General features: G+C 43.4%; 1 protein-coding gene across 1 annotated transcript in view; it reads right to left on the bottom strand.

Annotated features, from left to right (window-relative positions):
* EYS (EGF-like photoreceptor maintenance factor) overlaps positions 1–18,465 on the bottom strand; it is a 1,897,540-nt gene that overhangs the window by 1,063,288 nt on the left and 815,787 nt on the right. The window lies entirely within an intron of this gene.

The raw sequence follows: 18,465 nt of genomic DNA on the forward strand, positions 1-18,465 counted from the left end.
CTTATGTTTGGACACCTAAAAGGGTATGGCATTAGTGGGACTAAAAATTTTGCTACCAGTAGGAACACTGAAGATGTGCAAAAGAATTTAAAGAATCATATTGTTTTCAGATCATGTGATTCCTAAGGGTGCTACAGCTCAAGATCTGCAGGCTTAAATATTATGAAGTGTGGACTACTAGTCCTATCCACATCCTTCAGGAAATGCATACCATTTCAAATCAATCTGAAACTGCATTTCATTTTAGAGCATGACAATGCCAATTCTCTGGGCCTACCTCTGCCCATGCCCTGTTCACTATGATCCAGGAGATTCTACTTTTATCTGCAAAAGGGAAGGTGTTCCCTGGGAAACTCCAGGCAGAATTTTGTGGCTGCAGAAAGGGGTTCAAGATATGCCCCTAATGAATCAGAAGAAAACTTTTTACAGACTTTGTAAATTAACACAACAAATAGAAATGCTAAAGGATAATGATTGTTTGTGCCTTTAAGGAACCATTAACTTGAAATAATTACAAAAGGAGACATTTTAGAAAATAAAAAAGACAATACCAGAGTTTAAGATTGTTCTAAATGATACCAGTAACAGTTCAAACATTATTCTGTTTCAAATTATAGGCATATTTGACAGTCAGAACATGAAGAATACACAGTTTAGTGACCAATATTTTTAAAGTTTTAAGTTACTTGCCTATCATTACATAGGAACTCTGTGGCAGATACCAGAACATAAACCTTATTTTTCAGGGAAGCATTCAACTGCTGCCTTAACCGGGAGACCATCTGCTTTATTCACTCTTCAATTATACATCTATTTTTTTGTAGCCAGTGAGGCAAAGGTTTAACAGACCATCACTTTCTCTTCTACAGAACCAAAAGTACCAATTAGTCCATGCAATGAATAAAGCAGGGATCCAGGGGAATATCTAGTATTGAGTACAGTAATGAAATACTATATCTTAATGCATATAAACAAGCGGTCTAAATCAGAGTTGTACAAACAACATATCCTGACATTTCTGAGCTCTTAAGTTAACTTTGTAGCCTTAACATATACATACACAAACACCCTCCTACACACATCTATGTGTATGTACACTTTTCTATTATGCAGGTTAATAAGCTTCAGCTGTTGCCCACTGTTCCAAAGACAAGACATTGTTTGCTTTGCTTTGTTTATAAGAAACTCAGAAGTTAATTGTGAAGATCACCTAAAGAAGAACAAGGTAGTGGCTGTAAATTCAGGGTATGAAAGGAAACATCTTGATGGCTGTGACATAAGTGGACAAGCCAACAGTCAAGGTAGGATCTTTGGCTTTAGAAGGAATTGGGGATAAACTGTAGTAGAATGACAAAGAGCTTTAACCCATTAACTTGTTGTGGTAGAAAAGGGAAAGGTAATGGAGGTGTATAGCAGAGAAAAGTCAACAGAAAAAGAAAGCGCTTTTATTAAATAATTGTTTAATGCATCATGGTTGGGAGAACTAAGGATGGCAGGAAGTCAGAAAAAAATAAAATAGTGATTATTAGGATGGTTAAGTGTCAGGAGTCCTAACAGGCAGCCTGGACTAATCACCCAGTTGGCCACACCTATCTGGGGCCCTGACTGGCAGCCCTACCCCAGCTAATGTACTAGCTGGCCACTGTTAGGGCCTCCTGATTAGCTGCCAGGGTGAGAAGCCTACCCATTTAGTTCCACCTGTGGCAGCAGACAGCAGGCTAGCCAACAGTTCTGAAGGTCTGCTATGATATAAGCCTCTTTGATCCTATGTTGTCTGGTTTCTGACCCTGCTTGGCTCTGTTCCTGGATTCTGGCATTTTTGAAAGTCCCTTGTAGTCTGGTAGCTCAGTCTCTGACTCCTGAACCTGGATTCACCTTCTGACTTGGACTCTGCCCCTAGATTTCCCCTTGGATGTAGTGATTTGTCACCTGAATCTTGAACTTTGCCTCAGCCTGTATCTTGGATTCTGTCTCTGGGTTTGATTCTTGGATATTGTCCCTGATTCCTGACTCTTGTATCAGCCTGTAATTTGGGCTTTGCTCCTGGCTCCTGCCCTCCCCTTCCCACTGCTTCCCCGCCAGTGGCCTAACTACTAGCCCAGAACATTTGTTCTCTTATAGTAAGTTTGAAAATCTGGATGAGAGTTTTAACCATCATAGAGATGAGATGCTGTTTTAGAAAGCAATGAAAGAAAAAGCAGCAAGGCTTGGACACCAAGGGTGCCTATACATTGGAGCAGCCTCACTGCACATATGTTGGAATTATAGTGTTGTAGCAGACTCAAATAATCAAGTCTTCTGGAGTGTGGTAATTATTATACTCCAGCATCTCATGTATCACCTTCTCTGCACTTAAAATGTCAATGGGGGTGCTTTAACTGACTGAAGCTAATCAAATGATCTTTAGTTAAAAGTGCCCCCACCACCATTTTTCAATGTAAGCATATACACAAGATGCTCTCGGAGCTACCCGAATTTAAATGCCCTCTCCCCCCTCCCCCTACAACCCCAGACCACATGTAAAAATACCCCAAGGTTCTGAAATAAGGGGGATGAACAATCATATTATTAGAACTCAATAAATAAATACATGCTTTAAAAAAGAATTAGTACATATAGGGGTTTTTTTTTTTTACATCAAAGGCCACCAGCTGTTGTTTTCTTTCTTCTACAATATTAACCATTCAATATCATTTTAAGGAACAATTATGAAATGTGGTACATGGATTCACCATCTTTTCCATGAGAAGAACTTATTTGCTGCTTAAGCAGAAGCAGAGGAGATAGAAATACCTTGAATAGGCCTTGTGGTGGTTTGCACAAGCCAGATGCCGGCTATCTCCTCCCACATCTCATGTCAATGAGCATCTTTCCATTAGTATAATTGTGAAGTGTTTTTTCCCAGTAACAGCTCCTTATGTATGTTGAATTTAGACTTCTGAAACATCACATTTTGCAGTATTACTTTGTGATAACAGACAATTTAGGGCAAAGACAGAAGTGACAATTTTCACCACAAAATGTGGTCTATAGGCATGAACAAACACAAGTGCATAGCACCAGACCACTTAAAAATGGCTGTTTGGGTGAAAATCTGAACACTCATTGAATGAGGATTTAGATTAAGATATTTTAAAACAGGGCATATTCTATAACATGTGTCTGTTCTGCCTCCCAGCCCATCTCTGCTTTCAGAATGGGAGGGGGAAAAGGGTATGGAGGAAATTTGGTCTCAGTCAGTAGTATGGAGGGAGTTTGCCCCCCACCAACCTGCCTCCAATTCACCCATCCTATTCTCCAGCACCAGCAGGTGAACCCTTAGAACAAGCTCCCTTTCCTCCCTCTTATTCACAAAAAGAGAGCAAGCTAGGAGGGAAGAGGGCTGTTACTAAGGGAAACCAGCTGCAAGCTCCAAGCCAGCAATTGCATTGTCCCCTCCCCTTCCCCTGCAAGAACCAACAGTGAACTTCTGTTTGATCTGGGGATCATTGTAACTCAGAAGGCTTCCTGCAAAGTTACAGGTGGGAGTTCTGAGTTACAGGTGGGAGCTACACTTCTGTCTGTGCCCTTAATGTTCCAGTACCATTTTTAAAGGTTATGTAAAATAGATATGATTCCGTGACATAGTGAGAGACATACTGTACATGCATTTCAATTCCTTGGAACAGTACTGTACCATGGCTTTTTTTTTTTTTAATTTCTCACAAGTGCAATCATCTGATGGTATGATGACTGCTATTAATAGACCAAAAAGCACAAGCTTCCTTACTAAGATGAAAAAAGTCATTTAGTTTAAACTATCTGGCCCAGACTGTTATGAAGTTTTCAGTGCACAAGAGAATTTAAAATGCACTCTTCATTAGGAAAATGTCTCTATAGTATCCTCTTATACAAATCTAAAATCTATATTAAGAACAAGTTGAGTTATACTGTTTTTATTAAAAACATATAAATATTCCAGATGTCAATTCCTATTTTATTTTTAAACAGCTATAATTGGAATTTATTTTATCTCTTTCACAGAGTTATTTCAGATTTTATTGCTAGAAAGTACATGCATGAAAGAGTGTGTGTAAAAATAAATAACTAAGTAAATAAATAAAATCACTGTTATTTCCATAAGTTCCTTTCACATGAGTTTTATGTTCTCAGTTCTTTCCAAAGGTAGCTCTATTTTACAGAATAGGTTTTTACATGTATTTCCAATTCAAACTGCAAACCTGAATGTTGTTACATTTCAACTTTCTCCCAAAAATACTAGAATGCCTAACTTTGTTATTTTTATTGTGGAGAGGAGGCATAGAGAAAAGGAGTAACATAAAAATTATGTCATATGCAAAATTAGAGTATACAGTGTAGTACAGACACTTGAAATGGTGTGACTGGCTGGCTGATCCACTCAATTAACTTTTGCATTCCTAACGAGTCAATTTCTTTAAATTGATAAGGTTGAGTTTCCTTACTCAGCATTCCATAAAAGTAAAACTAGAATCAAATTGGAACTGTGACCTGTGATCTTGACATCAGATGTCACCAGATGTCATTTTCTTTCTTATAGGACATTCAATGCCTTTTAAGGAACAATTCTGAAATTTGGTACATGTATTTACCATCTCTTCCATTACAAGACCTTATTTGCTACTTAAGCAGCAGTAGAGAAGAAAAGGCTATAAGAAGGTACAATGATTGTGACTGAGAAGATGCCTACCGTCTTCTCCATGTAGATGAGCAGCCCTTCCTTAGTGCTCCTCTAAAATCTTAGACTATCAGGCTACATGCAGACATTACACTTATATTGACTTAAATAGGGTAAGATCGATCTAAATGCCAAACTGTATGCACATTCAGGAAGTTTAGATTGGGCAAAAAACGGCTGGTCCAATTTTAGTTCACCTAAGAATGTGTACAATGTAGATTGGGCTAAACCATGCCTGATATAACCAAATATGTACACACATTTGGAAGGCAACCCTGAGGCTGGGAAAGCCTGGCTGGTTGCTCCAGCCTGATGGCTAGAAAGTGGTATTCACAGGTGGAAATTGGCTTGTAGGTGTAGCAGGCTTACCTTTCAGACCTTGGGTTGAGTCCCAGGCTTGAGATCCTGCTGTTTTGATTGGTGGAGCCCATCCACCAATCAGGAGACATCAAGAGAAATAAAGTCACACTCCTTTCCTGAGGGGAGCGGGGGGGAGAGGGGAAGAGCTCCCCCAGACTTGACTGAAGATTGAAAACTGTCAGGTCTGGATGACTTTAGGGCTGGAGCCCTGGAATGTATAAGAGGAGCTGCGTGCCCAGCATGAGGGAGATGCGTTGTGGACAGAAAAGAGTGCAGCTTAGAAGAGCTGAGGAGAGCTGCTCAGCAGGGCAAAGCAGTAGCCCAGGAAGAGCCCCTGAAGACTTATATCAATGGGGAGTGGTGGACGGCTCCAGAGGTTAGGCTCTTGGTGCACAGCATGGCACGTGGAGTCCAGATGCAGGGAGCTGCGTGAGGCGGCTCAGGTCTGCAACCTCTGGTGGGTGGCCAGAGACACAATGCACAGGCTGGTGCATGGAGAAGGATCTTTGGACCCCCTTGGGTGGCTCAGGTCCACAACCTCTAGCACGAGGCTGGGAGCTCATTGCAGGAGGCGCTGATGGAGGGTGAGAGACCCTGGGAGCCATTCGAGGTGGCTCGGGACAGCAGCTCAGTGCAGATGACACTGCCCAGGGGGTCTAGGAGCAGACCAAGCCCCAGTACTTCACAAGGCTGTCTGGGCCTCAAACACCTAGCACAAGGCAAAGTACCCACTACATGCAGCAGTGCATGAGGCCCTAATCCAGGTTGGTGGCAGCAGGGTTGTGCAGCAGGAAAGCCTGTCAGGAAACAGGGCTCGACCTGAAGAATGGGAGGCAACCATCCGGCACTGTGAAGTAGTAAGTTACCCTTGAGAGGGTACCAACAGGGGAGGGACCCTCCAGGGTTGACAAGGGGCACCACGTGGGCCACTCCTGGGTGATAGAGGGGGGAGCTTAGGAGACTTTGGGGTCTCCCTCTCCTTTACTTTCCCTCCCACCTCCTTTCCTGTACCTTGGGAGTGGGGCCTCTGCCCTGGAGGGCACCCAGGTAGTCTAAGGATTGTTGGTTATATTTATAGACTGTGCCTTATAGCTTATGTGAATAAGATGAAGTAATAGTTTGTATATTAGGAGTTATAAGGTTGCCTGATGATATCCTTCGTTCTGGGTTGTTCTATTGTTCATCTGTATTTTTAACTAATAAGTGGTTGTGTGTGTTTTTATATATATATAAATTAATGTCCTTACCCTTTAATAATTTTCTTGTAATAATAAATTTGTATATAGTTAAGTAATTAAGTAATTGATTGACTGGTCCTGACTCTATAGGGGATGGAGGTGGCCGCTGGGCTGTTGTCCCTCTGCAGCATGCTGCACTTCCAATAATTTCCTCAGCTGGAGAGGGGAGTACAAACCTGTGTCTACATAGGCAAAGTAGATATGAATTAGAACAATGGTTCAGGGCAATGGCAAGTGTTAATTGATTTCAAAAAGCCTGTTTGTTACAGTTTCTTCAAGGTCCACTGTGTATGACACAGGCAAACAGCAAGCAGACACACAGGCTGGTAAATTGAAGTCATATACCACACTGTTCCATAACATGAGTTTCATAGATTTCATAGACATCAGGGCTGGAAGGGACCTCGGGAGATCATCGAGAACCCCCTGCCCAAAGGGCAGGAAGTCAGCTGGGGTCATAGGATCCCAGCAAGATAAGCATCCAATTTTACTCTTGAAGGTGTTCAATGTACGTGCTTGAACCACCTCCACTGGCAGACTGTTCCAGACCTTGGGGGATCAGACAGTAAAGAAATTCTTCCTTATGTCCAGCCTGAAACGGTCTTGCAGGAGTTTGTGACCGTTTGACCTAGTCATCCCTTGGGGCGCTCTGGTGAACAAACATTCGCCCAGGTACTGGTGGTCACCCTTGATAAGCTTATAGGTGGTCATCAGATCACCCCTGAGCCTGCGCTTTTCCAGGCTAAAGAGTCCCATGGCTCTCAGCCTGTCATCGTAAGATCTGTTTTCCTGACCTCTGATCATGCGCGTGGCTCTCCTCTGGACTGTCTCAAGCTTCTCCACATCCTTTTTGAATTGTGGAGCCCAAAACTGGACGCAGTACTCCAGCTGCGGCCTCACCAAGGCCGAGTACAAGGGGAGAATGACGTCCCGGGATTTGCTCGAGAAGCATCTATGGATGCAAGCTAGCGTTTTGGTCGCTTTACTAGCCGCAGCATCGCATTGCAGGCTCATGTTCATCTTGTGGTCAATGATGACCCCCAAGGCTCTTTCTTCTGTAGTGCTATCCAATGTAGCACTGCCGAGCCTATAAGGATGCTGCAGGTTTTTCCTCTCAAGGTGGAGAAACTTGCATTTTTCGGTGTTAAACACCATCAGGTTCTCGTCTGCCCATTTGCTGAGCTTGTCCAGGTCAGCCTGGATCACCTGCCTATCTTCTGGCATGGATGCTTTGCCCCAAAGTTCGGTGTCATCAGCAAACTTGGCCAGTCTACTCCTGACTCCTGACATCATTAATGAAGATGTTGAACAGTATGCGTCCAAGGACAGAGCCTTGAGGGATGTCACTGGTCACAGGGCACTACGATGAGTGACTGCCATCGATTACAACCCTCTGGGTCCGACCACGGAGCAAGTTTCCCAGCCAGAAGATCGTGGTGGAGCCAAGGCCACAACTGGGCAGTTTGGCCAAGAGGTGATCATGGGATACCAGATCAAAAGCTTTTCTGAAGTCAAGGTATATGACATCAATCTCTTCTCCCTCGTCCAGGTGATAGGTCACCTGGTCATAGAAGGAAATGAGATCGGTCAAACAAGACCTACCCACAACAAACCTGTGCTGACTATCCCTTAGGATGTTAGCCTGGTCCAGTCCATCAAGGATGGCCTTGTTAATAAAACTTTTCTAAGATCTTCCCCAGGGTAGAAGTCAGGCTAATGGGCCTGTAGTTAGCTGGATCCACTCTCCTCCCTTTCTTGAAGATCGGCACCACATTGGCCTTCTTCCAGTCTTCGGGCACTACACCAGAGCACCAGGAGTTTTCAAAGATCCGTGCCAGGGGCTGGGCTATGACGCTCGCCAGCTCCTTGAGTACCCTGGGGTGCAGATTGTCAGGGCCAGCTGACTTGAAGGTATCCAGCTTCTTAAGATGTTCCTTCACGAGGTCAGCAATTATGGAGGGTAGGGGATCCCCATCACCCGGATCTCCCTGTCCCATAGCAGGCATGGATGTCCCATGGGACTGATGAAAGACTGACGCAAAGTACCTATTTAATAGGTTGGCTTTTTCCTGGGCGTCAGTTGTCAGTTGCCCCATGTGGTTTAGCAGGGGTCCAACGTTGCCCTTGCTTTTCCTCCGGCTCCCCACATATCTGAAAAAGGACTTTTTGTTGTCCTTGATGCTTGAAGCTAGTTGAACTTCAGTTGCAGCCTTGGCTTTCCTGGTTTGGTCCCTGCAGGACCGGACCAGTGCAGAATAATCCTCCTTGGAGGTGAATCCCATCCTCCATCCTTTGTAGGCTTTCATTTTTAGCCGTAGGAGGTCTGCTAGGTCCCTGGAGAACCAGGGGCGCTGCTGTGCCTTCTTGCTGCCTTTTCTCCATGTTGGAATAGATTTAGTTTGTGCATTGAGGATCACTTCCTTGAGAAGCAACCACTCTTCTTGAACTCTCATTTCCCTGGGGTCATGGTCCCTAAGGGCCTGACCAACAAGCCTCTTGAGCTTGTCAAAGTCGGCTTTTCTGAAGTCAAGGACTTCTGTGTTGCTGACTGACTTGCCAGCTTTACGGCGGATGGTAAAGGTGATCAGCTCGTGGTCGCTGTCACCCAGCTTCCCATCGATCATTAGGTCGCCGATTAGGTCGTCCCCCGTAGCCAGTACCAGGTCAAGCAGTGCTTCGCCTCTCGTTGGCCCATAGACTTCTTGAGTCAGGTAGAGGTCATCCACGCACGAGAGAAAGCTTTGTGACTGCTCGGATTTTGCTGAGTGAACTTCCCACGAGATGTCCAGGTAATTGAAGTCACCCATGACAACCAAGGTCCTGGAGCAAGTGGCCTCAGTCAGTTCCCGGGCGAACTCCTGGTCAAGCTCAGGACTTTGAGTGGGAGGTCTATAGTAGACTCCCACTGTTGTGTCCCCTGTGCCGTATTCCCCACGAATTTTTACCCAGAGGGTCTCTAGCTTTCCATGCTGGTTGCCAACATCAGCTTGCAGGGACATGTAGCTTTCCTTCACATAGAGAGCTACACCCCCGCCCCTTATGTCAACACGATCCCTCCTGTACAGGGTATAGCCCTCTATACCCATGGTCCAGTCATGGGTGGAGTCCCACCAGGTCTCCGTTATCCGAATGACGTCATAATTCTTTGCACTGAGCAGGAGGACGAGCTCCTCCTTCTTGTTGCCCAGGCTCCTGGCATTAGTGTACAGGCAGCCAAGTGTCCCCTTGGGGGCTCTTGCCTTGCCCGCAGATTGTGCCAGGGCTGGGGCAGGGGTGGGCTCCCTTAAGTGCCTTGGTCTGGTGGCTTTGGAAGTGTTGCTCAGCAGGTCAGCAGTGGCAGTAGTCCCCCCATCCCCCAGCGGGCTTAGTTTAAAGCCCGGTGGAGCAGGTCAGCCAGCCTGGCTGAGAAGATCCTCCTCCGCAGGGGGGAGAGGTGGAAGCCATCTCTTCCCAGCAGCTCACTGCCTCTCTCGCCAAGGAGCGGGCTGTGGTCATGGAAGCCAAAGCCTTGCCGATGATACCAGCTCCGCAGTCTTTGGTTCACCGCTTGGATCCTCCTCTCCCTCCTCAGCTCATAGCCCGAGACTGGGAGGATCGACGAAAACACCACCTGAGCTCCCAGACCCCTAAGTCCCGCTCCCAAATCCCTGTAGCGTCTCATGACCTGGCTGAGGGTGCTCCGAGCCGTGTCATTGGTGCCCACGTGAATAAGGAGCATAGGATAGTTGTCTGTTGGCCAGAGTTGAGGGACTCTGCAGCATTGACACCAGGTCACAGTGCCCAAGTACAGAGCCCTTGGGATTTCTGGTTTTGCTATATGGACCAGATTAGGTTAAAAAATGGAAAAAGACCAAATTAGGATGTGTGCATGTGATGGGCTTGTGAAACAAAGGCATATGCTGACAGGACAAAACAGGGACAATATGACAACCACGGAGAGACCAATCAACGATGCCCAAAGATGAAGAGTCACCACAGATGGAAAAAGATACATAAGGAGGGATTTCAGAGAAGTAAAGGGTCCTTCAGGGTAACTTGAGGGCACCATTACAGAGGGCACACCACCAGCCTGTCTCACCCATCCCATCTATGGGGGGTGGGTCTCATCCTCCAACCTCCAGGCTGCAGACATGTGACATTCAAGAGAGAACCTCAGACTGAAGCTTGCGCACTGGCCAAACATACCAAGTCTCTGATGACAACCCTGGGACTTGTAGATATAGAATTGTTTGCATTATTCTTATCTGCTATCACTGTGTATCAATAAAATTCCCCTTTATCAAATTGGGAGGTCATGGTCTGTCTGAAGATTTGGGTCTCCCTGGGAGCAAGGTATCTGGGTGATAAACCCAGTGCCAACATAGCCCTGAGGCTGCATTTCTTCCCTGCCCCCCCCCCGACTGAGTTATTTTTACCATTCTGATCCTCCCCAGATCTGCCAACTCCCTCCACCCCTTCCCCAACTCTTCTGAAACCTCTCTGGACCTGCCAAACCCCCTAACAGACCTGCTATGACATCCCCCAATCCCACCCACCACTTTCCTTACTCCAGCTTAGACTGTGTTCCTAACATTGGTTCCATCACTGACAAATGTCTGCACAAACAGGGACCTGATCAATGATCCTGTGGCTTGAAGTAAGCCATGTAAGTGTTGATCAAGTTCTATGAATACGTGCATATGCCCTCAGTTACATAGTACCAATGTCATTAGTTGACATTAGGACACATTATTTGTATGCCCCTGCATCAGGAAATGGTCATGGGAATGAACATATGGAATAGCTACAAAAAGCAGGAAAAAAAAGCAGAAATCCAGGATAGACACCTGGGTCAAAGGTTGAAACTGTTTAATATGGGGAATCCCAAAAAAACTGTTCCCAGCAAAAAAAGTACCCACAGTCTCATTGCAGGCTATCATGAGCTACCTGTCAAACAGCATTACTTTGTCCCCACCTACCCTCCTGTCAGTCTCAGTTTCAAACCTCTGGGTTCAGGGACGAAGCACCAGTTTGACCCTCCACCAGGCCAGAGCTCACAGAAGAAAGTATAATGACAAAGGAAGGGGACCTGCTGGGGAAGGCCATCCTACAGCCAGCCCCTCATTGGCCCAGAGTTCTTGGCCCCTGACTGTATCCTCCTACTTATAGAAGGCTTCCTGTTTCCTGAGGAAGCTATCTGGACAATAAGGCTTCTGCTGCCCTTGGGCTACGAAGCTGTTCCCTTCCATTGTGCCTCATTTTTAGATTTTTACCACCTGTTACTGACCTTGATCAGTCTTCAATCTCTACCTCTGCATTGTGTCTGGATTGTTGCAACTCAGCTGTCACAGGTACCTGACCTGGCTTTCCCCCCTGACTTGTTCCCCCTAGCATTTCAGCTCAGTTTCTCACTCTGATCCTCTGGCTTGTACCCGGCTACCTCTTAGGCCCTCAACTAATGGTTTATGCAAACTACCAGTTAGTCCACTTATGCCATGGTACATGATACTTCGAGGTATCCTAAAACTAACAAACTCACATACTGTAAACAGATGTCTTCTTTGGAGTGAAATATGCCACGCCTGGATGTGTCCTGGTACAGTTGATGCACTTCAGTGGCACCTACAGATAGCGTTGACCAGGACAGAAAGACAGGCCCCTGCCTCTTTTGGGGCTTCAGAGATCTATGCTCTCCCACTAAAAGCAAACAGTTGGTACAACTTATTACTAGGAATTGTTGTATTTACAAATTTGGGCATTTGTGGAACAACAAAGTACTACGATGTCTGTTCAGTTTCATGCTGCCATAAAAATATTTATGGAGGCACAAAGATCATGTCTGTTTCTAGCCACAGTTCCCATTACCTGCTCAATTTTTACACAATCCATTATACACCACCTACTTTTAATCACCTGTCAACTTCCATCTACAGAACATTCAGTATCTTGGAACAGATTTTGTTTACCTATGGAGGGAGGGAGGTAGAGGTATTTTTGACTTTGTCTTCTGACAGGGAACATCACCCACTTAGCATCTATGGGTGCCTTTACACATGATCTGGGGTTAGAGGGGCACTTTAATTAGAGGGACTCCAGAAGCTGCTTTCATTAAAGTACTCACATCATCATATGTGATGTGCAGCATCCTGCACTTCAAAATGGTAGTGGAAGGTGCTTGGGCTAAGGCTTATTTGATGAGCTTGAAAGCACCCCTACCGCCATTTTAAAGCATAGGGCCACTGAGTACACATGGCATGGAGGCTGCTGGAGCATACTAATTTGCACACATCAGAGCAGACATCTGGCACATCTATTGGTGCCCTATGTGTTTGTTTATATATGATAGTCCCCCTCTCCATGGATTGCAACCTTGATGGAGTGGAGAGGTTTAGATGTACTGATGACCTTAAGAGCAACACCAACAGGAGTCTTTTAATCCTGGTAGGGTTACCTATAACAATATAAATTTCCAGATCCTAAAATGGAGACAGCATGAGGTCACTAAAACTAAGATGCTAGCTTTCAAAAAGGCAGATTTCAAGTGACTCAAAGAGCTAATAATTATGGTACCATGTGAAGACAGACTGAAGGATAAGGACTCCTAGCATGACTGGTAGCTTCTAAAGGGCACAGTACTGAAAGCCCAACAAGAAAGGACACCAATGTGGCTTCACGAGGAGTTTCTAGGATGCTTTAAATGCAAAAGGAAAGCATACAAGGCAATGGAAAAAATGAAAACCAAGGAAATTAGCAGAAAATAGTAAGAACCTGCAGAGTCAAAATCAGGAAACCAAAAGATAAAGAATGAGCTATACCTGGAAAGGGAGATTAAAGAGAACAAGAAGGAGTTCTATATCTTTGCCAGATAGGGAAGACCAATGAAGCTGTGAGTCCACTGTTGATTACCCAGGAGAAACTTTTAACAGAAGACGCAAAGAAAGCAGGGCTACTGAACAGCTACTTTGCCTTAATTTTCACAAAACAAAATCTCAGGCAAAAATTTAATAGGGATTATTTGTATAAGGACAGGACAAAATGAAGGATGAGATAAAAGCAACAATCAGTCAGGTATTGATGAATCTGAATGAACTTGTCAGCAGGGGCTGATGAACTTCATCCCAGGGTACTGAAGAAACTGAAAGAGAAGATCTCAAAACCCTTGGCAAAATGATTTATGAAGTTATGGGAGACAGGCAAGGTACCACAGGACTGGAAAAGGGCCAAAGTAGTACCCCTCTTTAAAAAAAAGGGAAAAAGGAGGACCTGGAGAACTACAGACCAGTTAGTTTCACCTCAGTAATCAGGGAAGTTAATGAATGATATCCTAAAGAAGTAAATTTGCAAGTACCTGAATAAGAAATTTTATCCCATGGTCAGATTATTACAAATTGTGAGGATTTTTCCTTTCCTCTGTGATGGGGGACATGGTCCTCTTCCAGGGATCCCTTGAGTGTGTATTATTAAACTTTGGAGCAGTCTCTTACCCACCATAATTCTCTTGTTCTACCTGTGGCAGAGTGTTCTGTATTGTATTGTGTCAGGATTGACAGTAGGTTTGTTAAGAGATCAGATAATGTATTTCTATATGATTCTTTGAATAGGGATGATCCTGCCTTGGGCAGGGTGTTGGACTGAATGACCTTCTGTGGGCCCTACTTCTCTATAATTCTATGATCCACTAAGGTTTTATGATTCCTGTCTAGATTAGCTTCTGAGATATTTATCTTTAAAATTATCTGGATTATTTTAGCTGCATATATTGTCTCCAAGATATTACTTTCATTCTTGAAGAATAAATTGTTCTTGAGATATAGGTACTTCATTCTTATAGTGCTGCTTCTAAGGGAATGAGTGAAGGCTGACACCTAAGTACTAACAATTTAGATTTATATAGTTTTTTTTTTTCCTGAATTAACTGCTGACTTTTCAGAATAGCATTTTCAGGATAGCAAGGCTTTTTTCTTCCCATCTTTTTAAAGTATATTATAATGGAGACACGCATTTAAATTCAGAGACTGATTCTTACAAGATTTTCATGTAAACAGATCCCTGCATCTTCATGAAGTCTCATTATTTCTAAAGGGCTCTTTGTAGAAATGGTAGCCTGCCCAAGTAGGATGACTTGAAGAGATGGAGCTTATGTCCTTAAAAAGAAGATGATAACTGCAGGAATATCTAATCTAGAAAGTACAGTGCATGCAAATAGAATGAATACCAAAAAAATGAAGCAATGGTTTTGACAGACTTATCTGTTAAATGTATATGTATATTGTTTCTCTCTTTCCATAAATTTCTAATCTTCCGTTTTCATCTGCTTCAATATGGAATGTGGTTATCTTTTGAATGTGATTTTCACACACTTGTCCACAGGTCATTTAATCTCTCATTCTTCAAAATGGAGGAAAATATAAAAATCACTGCTGCCAGATGAGATAAATATTGCCAGAAGGTTTTCTGTACTAGCGCTGAAAACAAGTGATAATCATATGGATTTGCAATATCATAGCACAAGCTGAACTTTAAGTGGACATGTAAAGTAATTAGTTATTCTCCAAATCTGTAAAGTTGGCTATTTTTCAACTGGATGTAGTTCTTATAATGAGACAGGTTGTCATATGTTTGTTTTCGATGGGTGTGGAACATACCCTATTGGTGTATGGTAAGAAATTGCTACTCACCTCAAAATTCATGAATACTTTGTGCATAGCAAGTTGAAAAATGATATGCAGTTTACACTGACCATTTGGAATCCTTATTTAAACGTTTTGAAATGTGCCCATCTCTAATCAGAAATACAATATTAAATAGACTGGAATGATGCAGAATTCATGGCTGAATGCATTCCATAGACCAAATCCAGGGATCCAACCAAAGCTGTTTTGACAGAAGAGATAGAGTGGGGTGGGGGCAAGTAGGTGGGTTTTATGTGTGTTAAGCTCTACATATCTTCAGTTTGAGATTAGCTTCCTGATGTCCAAAATTGGGGGCTGCCTGGTCAAGAGTAGCTGTAAATTATGACATCTATGTGGATCTCTTGAACCTTGTCTATTTTTCCTTTATATATACACACATAAATACACATATATATATATACACACACACACATATATACATAAACACACACACATATATGAACACACGTGGGCATGTATGTGTATATATATATGTGTGTATACGTACACACTGCATGTGCGCGCGCGCGCACACACACTGCATGTGCGCGCGCGCGCACACACACTGCATGTGCGCGCGCACACACACACACACTGCATGTGCGCGCGCGCACACACAATAGTATGTATTGTTATACAATAATAATTTTAATATTAATATTATATTATTATATTCTGTCTTTGCCAAAAGAAGCTCCGGGTAGCTTACAATAATGCCCAGATAAGTTAAAGACAGAAAAAAATATATTTAAACATTTAAAAGAAGAAATTCCCCAGACCACGTTCCAAAACTTAATCTGGTGTGCTGAAGGCTGCCCAAATAAAACAAACAGCCTTACAATGCTTCTGGAAGATGTTGAGGCTTGGACTCTCATAGAACACAAGGGGGAAAGAGTACCAGGTGTGAGGAGTAATTACTGAGAATGACATCCCACATGTCAAGCAAATTTGGAACACAGAAACCTAGTATTTGTAGGAGGTTGCTTTTGGGTGGCTTCAGAGGTTGCAGTGAAACAAAGGAAGAACATGAGGTATTGCCTTAGGTTTGTAGGACCCAGAGCATTTAAGACTTAGAGGACAAAAACAGTACCTTAAAGCACCCAGAAAGTTATTAGAATGCAGACTCTGGAGCACTGCAATAATATACTTGTGAAAATCCACCCTCATCAGAAGGTGGGCTGCTGCATTCAGGACACTCCTCAAGAGTATGTAGAGCACTAGTGCAACAGTGGTATTTCCTGCATAGGAGGGTTTAAGTATACCTGCCCACCTAAGTCTGCTGACCCACTCCAAATGTGGAAGTTCACCATTAAGGCTGCTGCAGGCTTATCCACAGTCCATGCACTTGAGTCTTTAGCTTCTGGAGAGTATGGCAGCAAGTGCTGGGGATGAGGATGGAGCAGTTTCATGGGAAAACTACTGGTTTGGGAGCTGCTCAGTAGACGTAGGCTGTTTCATCATCCAAAGATATTTGGAGCACAGAATTGTATACCACTCCCCACCCTTAGGATCATAGGGAAAAGGGACTGGGAAGATCATCTAGTTCAGCCCTCTGCTCAAGGTCATCATCCCAGTCTAAACCATCCTAGACAAGTGTCTGTCTAAACTGCTGTTCAGCACCTCCATAGTCAAAAAGTGCCTCCTAGTCTCCAACCTGTATTTTCTCTGCTACTTCTTAAGGCCATTGCTCCTAGTCTTGTTTCTTCTCTAAAATTACCCTTCAAGTATTTAAAGACTGTTATTAGCTCCACCTTTAGTCTTCTCTCATGCAGACTTAACAACCCTCATTCTTTCAGCCTTTCTTCATAAGTTATGCTTCCCAAGCCTGTAATAATTTTTATTGTTCTATGCTGAGCTCTTTCCAGTCTGTCCACCTCTATCTTCAGCTTTGGGCCCAACACTTCAAAACAGCACTCTGGGTGAAGCCTCTCCAGTTCTGAATGGAACAAATTAATATATATATTTTTTATTTACTTAGTTGTATTCACAAGAGTGTCACTTTTATGCTGTTGGCTTTTTTTGCAACAAGAATATAAGACTCATCTAAAAACGCCCCTGAACTTGGGGAGGTGGAACAGATGTGAAGACAACCATAATATTAGCAAGAAATTCCCTTAAGTCAGGGATGCCAAACATAGGTTCTGTGGGCTGGATATGGTCCACAAAGCTTCTCCGTCAAGCCCACCAGGCTACCAGGGGGCACCAGATGTTGCACAATGAATTACTACAGGAGGTCGTAGAGGCAGACAGCATAGCCAGGTTCAAAGAGGGACTGGATACATACATGGATGATAGTTCTATTAATGTTCATTGAACAGAATGGTGAGAAATGTTTTACTCTGGCATCTGTAACTCAATAGATGTTGATTGCCAGGGTGGGTACTGAACAGGGGATAGATCACTCTAAAGATACCTGGTTTGAAGCTCTCCTTGTTTAACATCAGATTCTGCCACCACCAGAGATAGGATACTCAGCTAGACAGACCATGGATCTGACACTTGTGGCGGCCACAATGGCAGCCCTTACAGCCTTGGCTGGATCCAGCCTTCAAGGACCCCTGTGGTCTGGATCCAGCCTGAGGACCCAGGTGAGTTTGCTGTAAGGGAATACTCAATTTCCTTTTTTAGGATAGCTGTCAATCACTTTGAATTATTCATGGAGAAAACAAACAAACAAACATGGAGCTAGAATTTGTTTTCATATGACATGTGTTAGTACAGAGTTCAGCTTTAGTGGGCATGCCTATACAAGACATTATATAACTGTAGCTTGCTGCTACAGCGATGTAGCATCCACAGGCACAAACCATGATGCCGACACTACGTTGCCATAGCAACAAGCTACCTTACTATAGATATCTGGTGATGTAGCTGCTAAGAATAGCCATGCACTGCTGGACAGTGAAGTTATGGCAGTTACTGTAACATCATTTAGTACTTTCTAAAGCAATTACTAAATGATGGTGTAGTAACATTTGCAGCATAGGAGCCACATATAGATGAACCCAGTGTGAATTAGATCGGTTCTCTAATCAAAGATATTAATCTAAAATAAATCACTCTTGAATTTGCAAAAATCAATTTGGAGTTGGATGAAACTATTCTAGACAAAGCATGTCATTTCTTTATTTTGGATGAAACAGTAAAAGTGGGCACATCTACACATGCAATAAATGTGACTGAATATACTCCAGCTCAGTTTGAGCCAGAGTAAACTAATTCTGATGTCACCATCTACATATGCATTTAAGCACAGCAAATTATTGTGTTCCTGGATACCACTTATATCTGACAGGACTATGTGGCAGCACAGTAAATTAATCTTCTGTGCCCCAAGTGCAATGCATGTGTAGATGGTGATGCTTTACTGCACAGCAGTAACTCACGTAGACATGCCCAGTATATTCTACAGATAGTACATTCTATCTAGAGCTATAGAAGATTACTGTAGATGTACTGTGTATATACACACATTACTAAAATATCAGGATACAAAGAAAACATGAAGTTTGTCACTGGG

This window comes from Crocodylus siamensis, chromosome 1 (genome assembly GCF_052110815.1).
Source record: "Crocodylus siamensis isolate JL-2025a chromosome 1, ASM5211081v1, whole genome shotgun sequence".
Classification (NCBI taxonomy): domain Eukaryota; kingdom Metazoa; phylum Chordata; order Crocodylia; family Crocodylidae; genus Crocodylus; species Crocodylus siamensis.